The 10,010-nt window shown below is 45.2% G+C and overlaps 1 protein-coding gene across 1 annotated transcript in view; it reads left to right on the forward strand.

Moving 5' to 3' along the window:
• The window catches only part of SNORC (secondary ossification center associated regulator of chondrocyte maturation), a 22,251-nt gene that overhangs the window by 5,379 nt on the left and 6,862 nt on the right, over positions 1-10,010 (forward strand). The gene's annotated exons all lie outside the window — the stretch shown is intronic.

The following is a 10,010-nucleotide window of genomic DNA, read 5'->3' on the forward strand; positions in this document are numbered from 1 at the left end:
TTATTTATTTTTTTTGAGACAGAGTCTCGCTCTGTCGCGCAGGCTGGAGTGCAGTGGCCGGATCTCAGCTCACTGCAAGCTCCGCCTCCCGGGTTTATGCCATTCTCCTGCCTCAGCCTTCCGAGTAGCTGGGACTACAGGTGCCCACCACCTCGCCCGGCTAGTTTTTTGTATTTTTTTTTTTTTAATAGAGACGGGGTTTCACCGTGTTAGCCAGAATGGTCTCGATCTCCTGACCTTGTGATCCGCCCGTCTCGGCCTCCCAAAGTGCTGGGATTACAGGCTTGAGCCACCGCGCCCGGCCAACTTTTTTTTTTTAATGTGAACCATTTGTGACTAAGTTGCATACATCATGTCCCTTATTCCTGAACCCTGGTGTGTTTCCTCAAAATGAGGACATGCTCCCACATACCACAATACAGTTATCAAAATTAGTAAATTAACAATATGATACTGTTAATAGCCAAGCTTCATTCATATATCATCAATTGTTCCACTAATTTTTTTTTTTTTTCAGACAAGTTCTCAGTCTGTCACCCAAGCTGGAGTGCAGTGGCCTGATCATAGCTTATTGCGGCCTCAAACTCCTGGGCTCCAGCCATCCTCGCCTCAGCCTCTTGAGTAGCTGGGACTATGGGCACATGCCACCATACCAACAAAATACTATTATTTTTGGTAGAGACAGAGTAACCATGTTGCCCAGGTTGGTCTCAAATTCCTGGCCTCAAGCAATCCTCGCACCTTGGCCTCCCAAAGTATTGGGATTATCCATGAGCCACTGCACCCAGGCCACTAATACTTTTAATAAAAGCAAAAAGGCACCGGATGTCATTCATGATCACTTTTTGTGTTTAGTTGTCATGCTTTTGAATCTCCTTTAATCTGGAACAGGTCCTCTGTCTTAATCTTTCACACCTTAATGTTTTTTTAAGAGTAGAGGGCGATTGTTTTTTAGAATGCCCTCCATTTGGATTTGTCTGATATTTTCTCATGATTTGATTGTGATTATGCAATTTTGACAGGAATACTACAGAAATGATGTTACGTCCTCAGTTCATCACATCAGGAGACATATGAAGTCCATTTGAGCCATACTGGTGATGTTTACTTGGTTTAGGTGGTGTCTGCCACATGTCTCCACTGTAAAGTAACAATGTTTGTCTTTATGAGAGACACTGTTGAGACTACATTTCTTCATCAAACTTTTATCCATTGATGATTTTTAATTGAACATTTACCAAAGTGCTTGCCAAACGCTGGGATTACAGGCATGAGGCGGGCTGGAAAGCCCGGCCAGGAAGAGCTTTTCATACACGCACGCATGCATACCCTCTATATATTAGCCACAATCTGTTACTATTCTTCATGCACACATTGTCCATTTGGAGCTGGCTTCTGTGTCCTTTTGCCATATTCCCATCATTCTTTAGCACTTTTTCACTTTGGCACCAGAAATTCTAGGCCTATCATCTACTTTTCCTTTATCATATGTGGAATTAGTCATTTCTCCAAAGAGCACTGTCTCCTTTTAGTGGGAAATGGTATCTAAAAACCAAACCTGGCCACTGGATGGGCTCACTGCTAGTGTGGTGTCATTGCTTCTAGACTCTCCACAGTGAGACAGGGTGTTGATGTATGCTTATAGGTACAGAAACACTTGCGTTATCAACAGCTGTCTATGTATTCATGCTGAGATCTGCAATTCCAGTACAAATGCCACAGGATTAATTCTAATCTCTCCTTTCCATATTTGTAATTCCCTTCAGCAGTGAGAAACCTCACACTCCCTTAGCCTCAGTGTTTTTGCTTTTGCTCATTAACACAAACTTTATTGGCTTTATCCTTGCTCTCTTACTTGCCCCACTTTTTTGCTTGTGCTTTCTGGGATCACCACGTGGCTATATAAGTTCCCTGTGCCCAGGTCTTTGTCTTAAGGTCTGCCTTAGGGAAACCCAAACGCAGATAGCTCCCAGCTGTTTCCATTGTTAAATTCGTTTCATGGGATATATTCACTTTGGCCAAGGACTACACCCTTCTTTTGGTAGCTGTGTAACTGCGTATTGCTTGACATGTTTTGTGGACCTGCACTCAATAACTACTTACTCTGAATAACTGATATGTTTTGAGAAAATTTTAGTATTTACCAAGAATCTAAGTTTTAGTAAGTTAAAGGAAATTCTATGGTATTTTTCACCATAGCTTACGAGATTTTCTCTTTGCTCCTATTAGGTTCCAGTTTGGGACACACATGCACAAAAGTCTGAACATGCTTTGAAAAAAAAAAACGTGGGTTTTGCTTTTGGTTTTGTTTTTTGTTTTGTTTTGTTTTGTTAGGGAGTCTTGCTCTGTCCCCCAGGCTGGAGTGCAGTGGCACGATCTCAGCTCACTGCAAGCTCTGCCTCCCGGGTTCAAGCAATTCTCCTGCCTCAGCCTCCTGAGTAACTGGGATTATAGGTGCCCACCCCCATGCCTAGATAATTTTTATATTTTTAGTAGAGACTATTATAGAGACATTATACAAATGTTTGTATTTTTAGTAGAGTCAGAGTTTCACCATGTCTCTCACATTCAGTAGAGATGGGTTTCACCATGTTGGCCAGGCTGGTCTTGAACTTGTGACCTCAAGTGATCCTCCCATCTCGGCCTCCCAAAGTGTTGGGATTACAGGCGTGAGCCACCGTGCCCAGCCAAGCCTGAACTCCCTTTGGAAAATTTAGCCTAGGTACTAAAACGTGTGAAAATGAGCCATAAATTGGGTTTATTTCTAAAAATATCTTCACACTTCCCTTGGTGTTTTTGTTGGGGAATCACCTGTCTATCGAATGGCTAGTACTACTGTGCACTTCCATAATCCTCAGTATTTCCTTATTTGCTAAATTCTAGGATATACCAAAATGGTTACAGAATTGCTAACCCGTACCGAGAGAGACAAACTTTCTAAACTAGAGTTCTATACCTGTTAGCTCTAACTAGAGATGAGTTTTCCAAGTAGAGTTCTATACTTGTTTAAAGACACTCCAACATTATAAAAATACATATGTACAGGCTTATTCATTGCAGCTATCTGTAATTTTAGACTTTTTGTCTGGTCTAAGAGTATTTTTTTCTGCCTTTAGCATGGTTATAATAATCATTTGAAATACAATTCATTGTCTTGAAATTCTTAATTTTATCTTTGAAATTTGAGTTCTATAAGTAAAGTCTGATGGAATCATGGAGCATGCAGCAACAGCTTGCAGCCTTGGCTCACGCCTCATCCTGCCTCCCCAAGATGGGTTCTCAGCCCACTCGTGCACCTGGGCAGCCTCCCTCCCTCCCTATCATCCATATATCACTTGACTTCCATACATTCTCACTTTGGTAAACACAGTGGCATTTTGAGTATCCAAAGATGAGTGTCAACAAAATGTCAATGTCTAGTGATCCCTGAAATACATATGCGTCTGCTTTCCACCAGTGCCCAACTATTCTGGTCCACGACTGCCTAAACCTTTCAGGAAGATTTGGAAAAGATTTACTGTCTATGCTTGTGGCCATCTTGCAGGGTCCTTCCTAAAAGATAAATTGCCTCCCTTTCTATCAAGAGATTTTGGTTCTGGGAACCAAGTGAGAACCTTGATGCTCCATTATAGTAAATACAGATTTCTGCTCACCTGTTCATTTTTGTAGATCAAGTAATACATTAGTAGACTGGCTGTCTGTTTTATTCCTAGGTATCAAAATATTCTGAAGGTAATTTCATCTTTTTTTTTTTTTTTTTTTGAGATGCAACCTCCGCCTCCCTAGCGCAAGCAATTCTTGTGCCTCAGCCTCCCGAGTAGCTGAGAGTACAAGTGTGCACCACCACACCTGGCTAATTTTTGTATTTTTAGTGGAGATGAGTTTTGGCCACGTTGGCCAGGCTGGTCTTGAACTCCTGACCTCAAGTGATCCGCCCGTCTCGGCCTCCCAAAGTGCTGAGATTCTAGGCGGAAGCCACCGCACCTGGCGAGGCCATTTCATCTTCTCCATCCATGGCAGGGTTTGCATCCACCCGGCCTCTGGCAGTTCAGTGCTGCCGCTTGGCCTCTGTAGCTTTAGAATCACATTATTTCCTCTGAAATCAGTGATCCCATCATCAACTCTGGCCTACAAAAAACAGCCACAACCTATCTTTTTAAAGTTGCCAGTCTGAACTAATGTATTTCTCAGTGCCTCAGTGAATAGAGTACTATGGGACCTCCTGAGAACTTAGTTGGATCATCGAAGATAAATCCACCCCAACATTCCTTTCTTACTAAGCCATTGCTATCCCTTTCTTCATTAAATTAGGCTTCTCAATCTCATTGCATCCAGGCTATTATTGAGCCTAGGTTTTGGTCAGCCAGCCAAACAGAGCTGCTCCTAGATGCTTAGGCTGAAACATTAAATTCAGACTTCACTAAGCACACTCCTGTCTAGAATGTGGCCTGATCTAATGTCATACTCACATCCTGCCTATTTAGTCTGACACCTTAGAATTCATTCCCACACCAGGTTTCTATTAATATAAATTAGCAAAATTCATATCTTACTAACTTGATACTAATTTATTGCTAGCAAAGATTAACAGTAGTTTTAGTTTTTGCTGATTTCCTCCTAAGTCAGACTTTGTGCTTGCTCTCCCTAGGAATGCTGATACCTGATTCTAGTTATGGATAGGGAGGCAAGGAGAAGTTTTTAGGATAGGTCTTGACAACACTCTAAAATGGGGTTGTCCCTTGCAACAACCCTATTTTCTTGCAAGGGAACTTAACATTATTATTCAAACAACAAAAGGCTATTCAGACAGGGGAGAAGTGCCTGTTGCGTCTGCAAGGGAGGCCTGAAGATTTGTGGGTGGAAGATCCTCATATTTACATTGTAACTCTCAATATCTCACTCCTTTCCAATCAGTGCCGTAAGGTAACTTTGGGCAAGGCTATGAATTCATCTTGACATTGTAGTTATACAACATGCATAATTAAATTTTGGGACTGATTTGCTGCCAATCATGACATTTGCTACAAAAAAAAAAAAAAAAGATCTTGGCTGGATGTGATGCCTCACACTTATAATTCCAGCACTTTGGGAGGCCAAGTTGGGCAGATTGCTTGAGGCCAGAAGTTCGAGACCAGCCTGAGAAACAGTGAAACCCTGTCTCTACAAAAAATACAAAAATTATCCAGGCATGGTGGTACCAGCGTGCCTGTAGTCTCAGCTACTTGGGAGGCTGAGGTGGGAGAATGACCTGAGCCCCTGAGTTTGAGGCTGCAGTGAGCTGAGATCATGCCACTGCATTCCAGCCTGGGCAATGGCAGTGAGACCTTGTGTTAAAAAAAAGAAAAAAAAAAAAAGATATTTAAAAGACTACCATAGAAATGCTCTGGTTATCTGATCATGCCTTGACCTTAGAATTGAAAGCCCTGAGCTTGTCATTTTCTTTCTGTGAACATGCAATGCTGTAAAAAGTAGCCAGTTTACTTCACTATCCTTTTGCTCGTTACCACCATAAACCTCAAGTGCAGCATCCTTGGTTCTTTAAATCTTGTCTTCAGTGGATACTTTATGCTGAGCAGCCACAAATACTTACATATTGACATTCCATATATTGCCAGTATCTCATTTTTCACTGGCAATGAGTTCTTCACTGCATTCAACCTCAAGCCAGAAAGAGATCTTTGAGGGCCTCTTTTCTGGGGCCATTCCGGCTACCAAGCATAATACTGTACTGGTCAGAGTCTGACTAGGAAACAGAGACCACTTTAAGTATTTCAAACAGAAGAGATTTAACACAGGAATTTGTTACAACAATGTTTAAAGGACTGAAGGAACAAAAGAGGGAAGGTAAGGTTACTCAAAAAAGTCACTTTAGGCCAGGCGTGGTGGCTCACACTTGTAATCCCAGTGCTTTGGGAGGGCAAGGCAAGGGGGATGGCTTGAGCACAGGAATTCAAGACCAGCCTGGATCACAACAGAGTGAGACCCTATCTCTACAAAAAACAAATAATTATCCAGTCCCAGCTGAGGTGGGAGGATTGCTTGAGCCCAGGAGTTCAAGGCTGCAATGAACTATAATTGTGCCACTGCACGCTGGCCTGGGCAACAGAGAAAGACAGTGTCTCCAAAAAAAAAAAAAGAAGAAGAAGAAAAAGACAACTGGCCGGGCAATTTGGCTCATGCCTGTAATCCCAGCACTTTAGGAGACCAAGACTGGCAGATCATTTGAGGTTGGGAGTTCAAGACCAGCTGGCCAACATGCTGAAATGCTGTCTCTACTAAAAATACAAAAATTAGCCGGATGTGGTGATGGGTGCTGTGATCCCAGCTACTAGGGAGGCTGAGGCAGGAGAATCACTTGAACCCAGGAGGCGGAGGTTGCAGTGAGCTGAGATTGCACCACTGTACTCCAGCCTGGACAACAGAGCAGAGTCTCAATTAAAAAAAAAAAAAATCAGTCACTGTAACTAGGAAATCAATAACGCCCTGGACTGAGGAGCAGAAATTACTCAGAGGCCAGAGCACTGTCCACTAAGGCTCCTGGTGTCACAGTCCAGCCGCTTTGAGGAGGATCCAGAAGCCTACACTTCTAGCCGTCTGTCGCTGTCCCTGCAGCCACCACCACCTGACTTTTTGTCATGGATGTTGCTCTAGCCAGTGCTGCTGCTGCCACCCAAGACATTGTCAGAAATCTGAAGCAGAGTCACGTCTCCCTTCCCACCTTCTGTCTCCTGCCACTGCCTTCCACCGGCAGACCCTAACAGGCAGGCAGCTGGCAAGAAAGTGTCAGGAGTGTGACTCCACGTGGCCTTGCTACAGTACATAGTAGAGCACGGAAAGAGGGGCAGGGGATGAGAGCAAACAAGCTAAGAAATGAGTGAATGACGGCCAGGCGCGGTGGCTCACGCCTCTAATTCCAGCACTTTGGGAGGCCTAGGCGGGTGGATCACCTGAGTTCAGGAGTTCGAGACCAGCCTGGCTAACATGGTGAAACCCTGTCTCTACTAAAAATACAAAAAGCAGCTGGGTGTGGTGGCAGGTGCCTGGAATCCTAGCTACTCGGGAGGCTGAGGCAGAAGAATCACTTGAACCCGGGAGGCGGACGTTGCAGTGAGTCGAGATTCCACCTCTGCACTCCATCTTGGGTGATAGAGGGAGACTTAAGTCTCAAAAAAAAAAAAAGGCCGGGCACGGTGGCTCATGCCTGTAATTCCCAGCACTTTGGGAGGCCAAGGCATGCAGATCACGAGGTCAGGAGATCGAGCCCATCCTGGCTAACATGGTGAAACCCCGTCTCTACTAAAAATACAAAAAAAAAAAAAAATTAGCCGGGCGTGGTGGCGGGTGCCTGTAGTTCCAGCTACTTGGGAGGCTGAGGCAGGAGAATGGCGTGAACCCGGGAGGTGGAGCTTGCAATGAGCATAGATCGCGCCACTGCACCCCAGCCTGGGCGACAGAGTGAGACTCCATCTCAGAAAGAAAGAAAAAAAGAAAAAAAGAAATGAGTGAATGAGTGAGAAAATATTTAATGTTAAATCTATCCCAGAAGTTCCTGCTGATGGGATTCACATATGCAGTTTCTGCCGTGGAGCTCGGCGTGGTGCTAGATTCTGGGACTGCACTGGTAAACACAAAAAGCCCCCACTCCCCTTGAACAATCACAGGGTGAAGACAGACGAAAAAACAACCCTTCATCTGGAGGCACCATGACATATACCTGACAAAGGATTTTTACCTGGAATATACCAAAAACTCTAAAACTAAAATTTCAGATGTAGACCACCCGAAGAAATACATAGGCAAAAAAGTGGAGCAGCCCCTTCACAAAGGGAATATTCCTGGGGCCAGTAAACATGGAAAGGTGTTCAACTTTATTAGTCACGGAAATGCAAATTAAAACTACAATAAGATACCACTACATACCTATCAGAATGACTATAGATAAAAAGACTGGCAATGCCTAGTAATGATGAGGATGTGGGGCAACTGGAACTCTCCTGTTGGTGAGAGCAAAGACTGGAGCACACACTTTGGAGAACTGCTTAGCAGTATCTAGAGCATCTAAGCATGTACTTACCCTTGACCTAGCTATTCCATCTTTAGTTATACAACTGAGGGAAATTAGCACCTCCATCAACAAAAAGACATGCACAAGAATATTCATTAGAGCTGCATTCATAAAAGCCCAAACCTAGAAACGACTCAGATGGAGATGGAGAAATAAATGAAATGGGTAAGAGAATGGATAAACTGGCATATTCATATAGTTGAATACTATTCAGCAGGAAAAATGAATGAGCTACTGCTACACGCAACAACATGGATGAAGCTCATAGACAATGTTGAATTAAAATAGCTGGACACAAGAGTTCGTATGAGTCCATTTTTTGAAGTTCCAAGAGTAGACAAATGAAGCTGTGGAGGTAGAAGACAGAAGAGAACATTGCGGGTATGACTGGGGTGGGCACAGGGAGCCCTGCTGCTGTGCTGGGAAGGGCCTCTATTGATTTGGGTGGTGCTAAACCTCATCAATCGGTAAACATAAGATTCGTTCAGGCCGGGCGCGGTGGCACATGCCTGTAATCCCAGCACTTTGGGAGGCCGAGGCGGGTGGATCACCTGAGGATGGGAGTTTGAGACCAGCCTGACCAATATGGAGAAGCACCATCTCTACTAAAAATATAAAATTAGCTGGGCGCGGTGGTGTGCGCCTGTAATTTCAGCTACTCGGGAGGCTGAGGCAAGAGAATTACTTGAACCCAGGAGGCAGAGGTTGCCGTGAGCTGAGATCGTGCCATTGCTCTCCAGCCTGGGCAACAAGAGCGAAACTCTGTCTCAAAAAAAAAAAAAAATTTTGTGTGCTTCACAGAATATGTGTTGCTCCTCAAAAAATTAACAAAAAAGTACAATGTAATTTCATATAAATATGCACGCTAAAAAGAAATTAAAAGTGAAGTGATGGTGGGATCAAGGGGTTGACTTAGCAAGCTGAGGCTGGAATGGAAGGGGTGGCCACATGATGACCACAGGGACTGCCTTCTGGGAGAGGGAGAGGGGAACGTGCAAAGGCCCTGAGGCAGGATCGGGGGGTTTGTTGGGGGAGCCTAGTCACAGCCAGTGGACTGAAACATAGAACTCGCGGGTGAGGAGCTGAGCGGGGCTGAGGCAAGCCCTTAGCGCAGTGGGAAACCATCAAGGTGTGAAGTAGGGGGTGCTGGCAGAACTCTGAGGGCTGGGACGTGGGAAGTGAGGGAAAGAGAGACTTCTGATGACTTCATTGTGTGGCTAGAACATCTGGGAGCAGGGAGACTGGGATTCCACTGACTGAGTGAGGGAAGGGGCAGTGGAGTCAAGGTTTGCTTTGGACACTGTAAGTTGTAGCCACTCGTCAGATACCCCGTGGAGCTGTTGAGGAGCAGTGGGCAGTGGGGCTGAGTTCTGAGCCAGGCCCAGCCTGGAAATGGATGTCGTAAGTGCACAGGGGTCTAGGGGAGCAGAGAGCAAAAGAGGAGACAGGAGCGTTTTAGGAAAGACTAGAGCTGCCTGAGGGTTTGGATCAAAACTGCTTTAAAAGTCCTTCTTCAACACTGAGCACCTACTCCGGGCCAGGCATGGAGAACCCAGAGGTGAACGAGTCCATCATGCACTCAGTGCTGCCTGCTTCAGGCCAAATGTCCCCAAGCCCAGGCCACAGGCACTAACATGCAGATTCCCTGGCCTACCCAAGCCCCGCTGAAACACCGTGGCCAGAGGCAGTTGCATGTTTCTGGTTCCCTGGGTGATTCTCTTGCACAAGCAAGCTTGAAAACCTTTCACTTGCAGTGGTCCCGGAGTAAGTGTGGGAGGCGCGTGTGTGCTGGGGGATGGAGTGAGAGAGAGAACACAGGCAATTTCCTCTTTCCCGCTCCAAGAGTAGGGCTGCTCCCAGGTTCAGGAAAGCAGGTCTGTTCTGTGAGCTCTTGCTGTGTGTTGGGGGGGGGGGGGGGGGGGGGGGGGGGGGCGGGGCCCCGGGG

The sequence above is a fragment of the Rhinopithecus bieti genome, unplaced genomic scaffold, assembly GCF_001698545.2.
Source record: "Rhinopithecus bieti isolate Rb0 unplaced genomic scaffold, ASM169854v2 scaffold_50517, whole genome shotgun sequence".
Lineage (NCBI taxonomy): Eukaryota > Metazoa > Chordata > Mammalia > Primates > Cercopithecidae > Rhinopithecus > Rhinopithecus bieti.